At 37.5% G+C, this 9,175-nt stretch overlaps 1 pseudogene; it reads right to left on the minus strand.

The window, feature by feature from the left end:
* Positions 1-883: 883 nt before the first annotated feature.
* LOC105531823 overlaps positions 884-9,175 on the minus strand; it is a 10,043-nt pseudogene continuing 1,751 nt past the window's right edge.

The following is a 9,175-nucleotide window of genomic DNA, read 5'->3' on the forward strand; positions in this document are numbered from 1 at the left end:
AGTATCATAAAAATACTTTATTAAATATAACACATACATTCAGAAAAGTATGTAAAATATACCTTAAGGCATATCTTAGCAAGTTATTGTAAATTATTTGCCCATGTAACCACCAACCTGGTCCAGAAATATATTCCAGCCAGTATCCAAGAAGCCCATGGATGTACCTTTTCAGTTCACACCTCCCTACCTCCCACCTAGATGTACTCCTTACCCTAACCTCTATGTAATCACTTCTTTGTTCTTGATAGTTTTACTGCCCAAGTATGAACCCAGAAATAAGTGTTTCTCAGTTTTCTTTTCATTTTTGTCTCCCTACGAAGCCTTTTTAGAAGTTTCTTCCCTAATTCTACCCCCATGCCCCATTGAATTTTAACACCACAGATACATTGTATGTCGGTTTATATTCTATGGCCCTTTGGAGAGTAGCAGACCATTATAATAGATAAGATTTTCTTTTACTCTAAGGACCAATTTTCACTCCACTGCAGGTGATATTGCCTCCACTAAGAATGTATGCCCTAACCAACATTAGTTTTGCCTATTTTTGAACTCTATATAGAGGAAATTGTACAAAATAGGTTTTGGGGGTCTGGCCTCTTTTGCTTAACACAGTGTTCAAGGTTTGCCCATCTTGTCCCACATAGCTATAAGCCATTTTATGAATACCACAGTTCTTCATTTTCTTGGAATGAACACTTGCGTTATTTTCTGTTTAGGGCTATTATAAATGATGCTGCTCTGAACATTCCTGTATCTCCTGGTGCCTACATACTCATTTCTTGTGGAGTGTATATTCACAAGATTCCTGAACCATAGTGTATGAGTATCTTCCACTTTACCAAATTGTTTTCTAAAACACTTGTACAAATATACACCCCCATTAGAAAAATATAGAGTCCTGTAACAATTTTCTTAACTTAAAATATAAGTTAAGCAAAATATCTCCTATGCCTTCTTTTTCTTTTAAGATCTGAAAATCACTGTGCAAAGGACTATCAGGGTCAACCCTAAGAATCACAAAACAAAAAACCGTTCAAACAAAGAGAATCTTTTTTTTCAACTAACTCAAAAATGAACCAATCTGAAAGCTAAAATAGAGCATCTAGGATAAGTTCCAGAAAGAGAAGATCTTAAGCTGCTCTATATCCCCAGGAAAAATAGAGGTCACTATAGCTTCCAGCTCCTTTAGAATAAATGTCCAAAAGAGATCATAATAGCCTAAATCTAATCTAATAAGTGGGTTCAGAGTTTGCAGTCATTCTAAAGGAAAACAGCCACATGTATATAATTTTCTCAAGAATTTAAAAGAAGTTTAATATGCTTTCCTAGACTTGTATTATTAGCCAAGGGATTCAAGGAAAACAATTTCCCATGGATGGAACCATGAAAAGTTAAATCACTAGGCCGGGCGTTGTGGCTCATGCCTGTAATCCCAGCACTTTGGGAGGCCGAGGCAGGCGGATCACGAGGTCAGGAGATGGAGACCATCCTGGCTAACACGGTGAAACCCCGTCTCTTCTAAAAAATACAAAAAAATTAGCTGGGCGTAGTGCGGGCGCCTGCAGTCCCAGCTACTCGGGAGGCTGAAGCAGGAGAATGGCATGAAGCCGGGAGGCGGAGCTTGCAGTGAGCCGAGATCCCGCCACTGCACTCCAGCCTGGGTGACAGAGTGAGACTCCGTCTCCAAAAAAAAAAAGAAAAGAAAAGAAGAGTTAAATAGAGTTAAATCACTAAAAAATCAGTATTTTTCTACAACTGTCCTATATATACATGTCCAATACGATGCCCACCTCTCACTACCCCCCACTTTTGTTTTGTTTTGTTTTAAGAGACAGGGTGTCTCGCTCTGTCACCCAGACTGGAAAATAATGGTGCAATCACAGCTCATTGTAGCCTTGACTTCTCCAAGCTCAAAAGATCTTCCTGCCTCAGCCTCCCTCCACCCCAGTAGCTGGGACTACAGGTGTACTACACCTATATATTTTTAAAGTAATAACATAACTACCTCTACAATAAGAGTTGATTATGTTGCTTTCAAAACTGGGGGAAAAAAATCATAAAAATCAACTTGGCAATCATTCTCTGTATAATGAAATATATTACTCTTATTCACTTTCCAAGCAATATTGCTCAAGCTTTTTGCCAGAAGATAAAAATCATGTAAGAGTTCACTCTATCAGGAAAATGACAAAAAAAAATCCGATGGACCTATAAAAACAATTTCTTTAAATCCAAAAAACAAGTAAACTCATCCTATCTTACCCCCTACATCTTTTGGAACTTGGTTGCCTTTGAATTTCACAAAATAAAGCTAGTAAACATTTCCATTTTTGCACAGTTTTAAGAAATGACATTTATAATCTGACAACAGAAAAGAGCAAAAGAACAATAAGAAGAGCAGGATTTTAGAGATCCTTAGCTGTCTTATAATTCTGTGATCTGTATATGTCCCTGAGCTCTTTCTTAAGTCTATCTGAAGCTTGCACTGACCCAGACACTGCAGCCTGAAACACAAAAGCCACTGTTTACCAGGGTCTACTGAGCCAACTAATTTAAAGATTTAAGGTATTTCAACCTGATCTAAAAGATTACAGTAGCCAGGTGTGGTGGTTCACACCTGTAATCCCAGCACTTTGGGAAGCTGAGGAGGGTGGATCACTTGAGGCCAGGAGTTTGCAATCAGCCTAGCTGACAAGATGAAACTCCATCTCTACTAAAAAAGTACAAAAGTTAGCCAGGCATGGTTGCATGTGCCTATAGTCTCAGCTACTCAGGAGGCTGAGGCAAGAGAATCACTTGAACCTGGGAGGTGGACATAGCAATGATCTGAGATGGCACCACTGCACTCTGGCCTGGGCCATAGAGCAAGACTCCATCTCAAAAGAAAAAAAAGAAAAAAGAAAAAGATTACAATAAAAATTGACCACCATTCAACATTTTAAGAAGAAAAAAAAAGTCCAATTAAATGAAGCATTATGAAGTTTCAAGAGAATATAAAATTAGACACAAGTCTGGTTCATTTCCTGTTTCTTATCATCTGAAAAACTCTAGCCAACATGTTCAGACCACCATGGACTCCATGATAGCACAGAATTCAGTATGAGTCAATTCCAAACCCCAGCGATTTTTCAAAATACTAGAAGACACTCAAGGTGACACATTACTAACTAAAAGAGACTTCCATTCATAAGACTATAAGCAAGAATATTACACAGACGGTATAGTTCACACATGAAGACACTGAGAAACATGTGTGCCTACATGCAACTGGTTTCAGTGTTTCAGTGCAGGATCTTCTCCAAAGTTGAAAACACATCAATATCTTACCCTAAGACTAAATAGAAATGGAACTACTTCTTGGTCATGTGAAACTAAAGGTTTTAAAGACTGCACTATACTTTGAAAAAGAAAAAAAGTTAAGTTTACAAAGATATTACTTCCTAGCTATGTGATCATGAGCTCATTTCATATCTATAAAATATGAGAAGTTTCTCCTATCTCTAAAATATGAAGAGCACCTATTTCACACAGCAGCTGTGAAGACTAAATGAGAAGATATATAAAGTATAAAGTACTTAGCATAGTATCAGTCATGAAAAAGTGTTCAATAATTTATACTTGTTTTGAAGATAAACTGGAATCAATCACAAGACACAGAAAGTACAATAACATTAATTCAAATGCTACAAACTTAGTTTTTTAAATTATCAAGATATGGAAATTTGACTAAACTTCTTTCCTCTATGAAAAATTACTAATTAAATATATAACTAAGATTGAAGAAGGGAGAGTAATCTATCCAGTTTCAACATTTGGCATCTACTTGCCTAACAATTCATTCTCTGTTTTGGAGAACCTGTGCCCAAGACAAAGTAACTTGTCCTCGGATTTTGTGGAGTTGGTAAATGGCTCTAATACAAGGCAGGAAGTAGTAAGTGTTCAGACAATCATTTGATGTTTCCCTACTCCGACTGAGCCTTTTATGTGTATACACACATCATGCTTGTTTATTTTTCATAGCAGCCATCCAAAAGGTATGTACTGTCTATCCATATTTTAGAGCTGAGCAAAGTGAAACCAAAAAAGGTGTGTTTGTCACCAAACTCAATGTTCCTTTCATATCCTGCCGCTTCACATAAAAGAGATGTTAAGTCAAAAGAGAAGAATTACTTTTGGTTTGGTCAGAGCAGGATGGACCAAAGTCAGCCTCATGAAGGAGAAATAATTTGAGTTGTGTTTTGTAGGAGAGAATGAATTTGAATATACAGATGCCACAGAAGGAAGGTAAGCAGAGAAAACAACATAAACAGGCTGGAAAGCGGCATATACAGGGATCAGCAGGTGGTTCCAGGATGTGAAGAGCAGATGAACAGGGTAAAAAGTGGCTATTCATAAATGAGAAAGATAACCTTGGGCAACAAAACATGTGACCATGGCTAGGCATGGTGGCTCAAGCCTGTAATCCCAGCACTTTGGCAGGCCAAGGTAGGAGGATCACTGGAACTCAAGTGTTTAAGACCAGCATGGTCAACATAGTGAGACCTCATCTCTACTAAAAATCAAAAAAATTAGCCTGGTGTGGTGGCACATGCCTATAGTTCGAGACACTTGGGAGGCTGAGGCAAGAGGATCCCTGGAGCCTGGGAGATCAAGACGACAGTGAACTATGATTGTGCCACCACACTCTAGCCCAGGTGACAGAGCAAGACCCTGTCTCAAAACCAATAAACATATGACTAAGGCAGGAACGGAGAAGGAGAGCAGCTGAGATCGGCATGTTCATAAATTGCCTGGTATCAACTATAATTACTTAACCAAAAAGTCCAGGCTCTAGCTATTTACACACACTTACACATTTAAAGGGTCTTTCCTAATTTTCTCTAATATTGCTAAATGTTCTTTTTCAGTTCCTTCATCCTCCAACTTTTTCCCACTAACAGGCTCTTCCTTCATCTCACAGTGATCTCAGTCTTCTATGTCCTGCAAAAAGAAGAAAAATTTTAGCTTATTCAACCTATTTTTCTTCAGCAGTGTCTTACGCCAAAAGTTAAATTATTCTTGACTCAATGGGGGACAAGAAACAGAATATATCTATCCTATGGGGAGAGAGAAAAAGCCCCCACATTCCACTCAAGAGGCTCCCACCTTTTATATCTCATATTTTATTTAAAAGCTAGACTCTGGGTAAAGCCGATTTAAAAGCTTTACAAAGCCATAACTATTATGAAATAAGCCATCATTTATTTACTTCTTTAATTTTTATTTACTTTTTAAAACTAGATCTCACTCTGTCACCCAGGTGGGAGTATAGTGCGGTAATCTCTGCTCACTGCAAACTCTGCCTCCCAGGTTCAAGTGATTCTCATGCCTCAGTCTCCTGAGTAGCTAGGATTTCAGACGTACACCACCACACCCAGCTAATTTGTTTACATTTTTAGTAGAGACAGAGTTTTACCATGTTGGCCAGGCTGGTCTCAAACTTCTGACCTCAAGTGATCCACCCACCTCGGTCTCCCAAAGTGCTGGTATTATCGGCATGAGCCACCACGCCTGGACAAGCCATCTTTTAAATCTCCTCTTAAGAGGAACCTTTAAGACAGTTTAGCAGCAGGTGTCAAGAACTTTAACTGTTCATAGTTTGTTCCAGAAACTCGAGTCCTAGAATTGTATTCCAAGACACTAGTCTAAGATGTAAACACAAATTTAGGCATAAGGATACCTATTTCAACCTTGCTACCACAAAAACAAACACAAAATATGCATGTGCAAAAATAGCAAAACAGTTAACTCAATTCCATGAAATATTAACAGGCCACTGAAATACCAACACAGCATAATTTCTTCTGTATTGAAAAATTTTGAAATGAAAAATAGAATACACAAAGGAATAGAAAGAATTTCAATTATGCTGAAATATGCACAGAAAAAGACCAGAAGAACTTCTATTGAAACGTTAATTTCAATTAATTTTAGTTGCTATCTCTGGAAATATTTGGTGCTTTCCCCTAATTGCAGTTTATGGTTTTATGTAGTAAGCATCTACTGATGTTAATAACTAAAAAATGAGTTAGAAAAAGAATTTGAGTTCAGGTGCTCAGGAGGCTGAAATAGAAGGCTCATTTGGGCCCATGAATTTGAGGCTGCAGTAAGCTATGATCATGCCACTGCACTCCAGCCTGGGTGACAGGGACCCTATCTCTCTAAAGCAATATCCTCAGCACACTATTCCCTGCTTAAGGCCTTCCTAACAATAATCACACCAAATAGAAACACACGCCTGTCTTGAATTCAAGACTTTTAACCATCTGCCTTTTCTGGCCAATCTTGCTTTCCATGACTTCAACACATCAACCTTCCTTCTCAAAAGAAAGGCATCCAATGCACCCAAACACACCATGTCCAAGGATGTCCTGGGCCTGTTCCCACATTCTTTTAGGAGCCTAGAATATCTGCTTTTCAGCTGTCCTCATCTGACATCTCCAAAGTCTAGTCTCTTACCCTTCTAGATTTCCCTCAAAGTTGTGGTCCCTTGTTCATTATCAATGAAAGGGCTCATGATCTTTATACAATGGTTGCCTGACCCACGGAAAAGGTTTAATGTTTTCATGCAGTTTATTCTACCTCAGCTAAACTGCATAAAAACATTAAAACAAACTCCCATTCTAACTGAACGATTTTAAGAAGTATTTTACCCCCAGACTCATAAAACAAGCCTACAGCCAGGTACAGTGGCACATACCTGTAATCCCAGCATTTTGGGAGGCCGAGGTGGTGGATCACTTGAGGCCAGGAGTTCAAGACCAGCCTAGGCAATAGAATGAGACTCAAACTCTACAAAAAATAAAAAAACATTAGCTGGACGTGGGGCACCTGCCTGTAGTCCCAGCTACTCAGGAGGATTGCTTGAACCCAGGAGTTCAAGGTTGCAGTGAGCCATGACCACGTTACTACACTCCAGCCTGGGTGACAGTGAGACCCTGTTTCAAAAAAACAAACAAACAAAAACAAGCCTACAACACTGCTTCTTTAGTTCTGAAGAACTCTAAAGTATATTTTAAATTAATAATTTCCAAACCAAGAAAATGAAAGCCTAAATTAATTATAAGACCTCAAACAGAAAAAAATCTTTTAAAACAATCAAGACCATAAAATTCACATACCTTCTATTTGATCAATGCAGAGACATAGATCTTTGTTCTGAAGTCTCAATTTAAATGCAAAGCTTCAGAGTCTGAAAACATCTAAAATTATACCCATAACTGACAACTGGCCTAGGCTCAATGTCTTTGGAATTTGCTCTACTGAATTTGCTACTGTTTGAATGTGTTCCCTCCAAAATTCAGGTGTTTCTAATGTGATGATATTAAGAAGTAGGACCTTTAAGAGGTGATTAGGCCAAGAGGGCTCCCTCCTCCTTAATGGGATTAAGGCCCGTATGAATGAAGCTTCACACATGGAACTAGCTTGCTCTCCTGCCCTTCTGCCTGCTACCATGTGAAGATGCAACAAGAAGGCCCTCAGACACCCAATGTTGGTACTTTCATCTTGGACTTCCCAGTCTCCAGAACTGTTAGAAAATAAATGTCTGTTCTTTATAAATTACCCTGTCTCTGATATTCTACTATAGCAGCATGAAACAGACAAACAAAATCCCTTGATGATTTTTCAATAAGAGACAGTTTCACTACTTCTGGTGAGTAGTCCCTAACATGTTCACAAATTCTCCTTTTATGCAAACATAAAAATTTTTAAACTTACTAGTTTATCTGCCTAAAAATAACCAAATACAGGGTAAGGACTGATTAGTATTAGATATAAATAAAACTTTGGTGCTAAAAGTTAAGAGCTTTTGTTTTCCAGAAAATCAAACCCAAAGAATTTAGATAAAGCAATTTGCTCAAAAGTGTCTCATCAGTTAGAGGTAAAGCCAGAGTTGAGAAATTATATTCCATTCCAAATACAATGTGCTTTCAATTATTCCACATTAATAGTAGTTTACAAAGGAGATTTAGAGAATTACTCAAACCAAAAATGATGACATTTATGAAATATCATTCTTACATAAAATACCTACTTCAGCCATCTCCTCTTCTTCCTCTTCCTCTTCGTCTGAAGTCACTTCTTCTGTTGTCCCATTCTGAAATAGAGAAAGAATCTGCCAGGGCTACACAGGCTGAATATAGGCTGAGTCCATTAGAAGACTGGTGCCACAGCTTTAGTGACAAACTCTCAACCATCTGTCACTGCAGTGCCGCTATCAGCTTATTAAAACTAAATGTTTATTTTTAAATCCAACTTTGACTTGACAAACAACAGTTATCAGCTTTTAAAAATGGAACAAATAAAAGAATTAGGAATAAAGAAAAGCAATCAGTCAAATACAAAGCAAAACCAAAAAAAAGTTAAAACATAATCTAATTTAAAATAAGAAAACATTTTACTTACATGGCTATGTGTATAAGATCAATGGCTTATTTTGTTTAAAATAAATGTCACAAACTATCCATTCCTTAAAATAACTACCTTTTTAACTTTGAAAAGCCTGAATCATTACATAAATTCAATTGTCTTATATTTTAAAAGATCAGATGTGTTATTTATGGACACCTCACAAAACTAAGAATTATGAAATGATTACCACCTTACTAAAATGCAAATTTCAGTTTTAAAAACATGTTATTTACTACAAAATACCTCTCTACAAGACAGAATTTAACAACTGACACAATTTACAATTACTAAGTTTAGAAATGAGTGTAATGGGGTTTTAGGAAGGGCCTTCATACTCAGGGCAAATTTCAAAAGATAAGCTTCCTGGCCAGTGCACAGTATATAAATGCATCTTTAACCATGAAGGCCAGTTCAGGTTAGAACTCAGAATATGTAAAATATCAAGGAACTATGATCCAGAGATCAAGTAAGACCAACAAAGGTCTCAGCAGTATCTAAGCATCTGTTCTTAGATACTCTGATGGAGGAATACTTAAGAAAAACAACCCATGACCACAGAGGGTGTTAGAACTCTGCTGGATTAGTAAGCTGGAGAATGCCGTGTAGATAAACATACCCATGCAGCATTAACTTATATTTCCTTTAAATCTGCATCTCTTTAGACGTTCTTTGTCTTCTAAAAACTAAATGGAAAAAGGAAGCAAGCAGCAGCTTCCAAAAT

Source organism: Mandrillus leucophaeus, unplaced genomic scaffold, assembly GCF_000951045.1.
Source record: "Mandrillus leucophaeus isolate KB7577 unplaced genomic scaffold, Mleu.le_1.0 Scaffold91, whole genome shotgun sequence".
NCBI lineage: Eukaryota > Metazoa > Chordata > Mammalia > Primates > Cercopithecidae > Mandrillus > Mandrillus leucophaeus.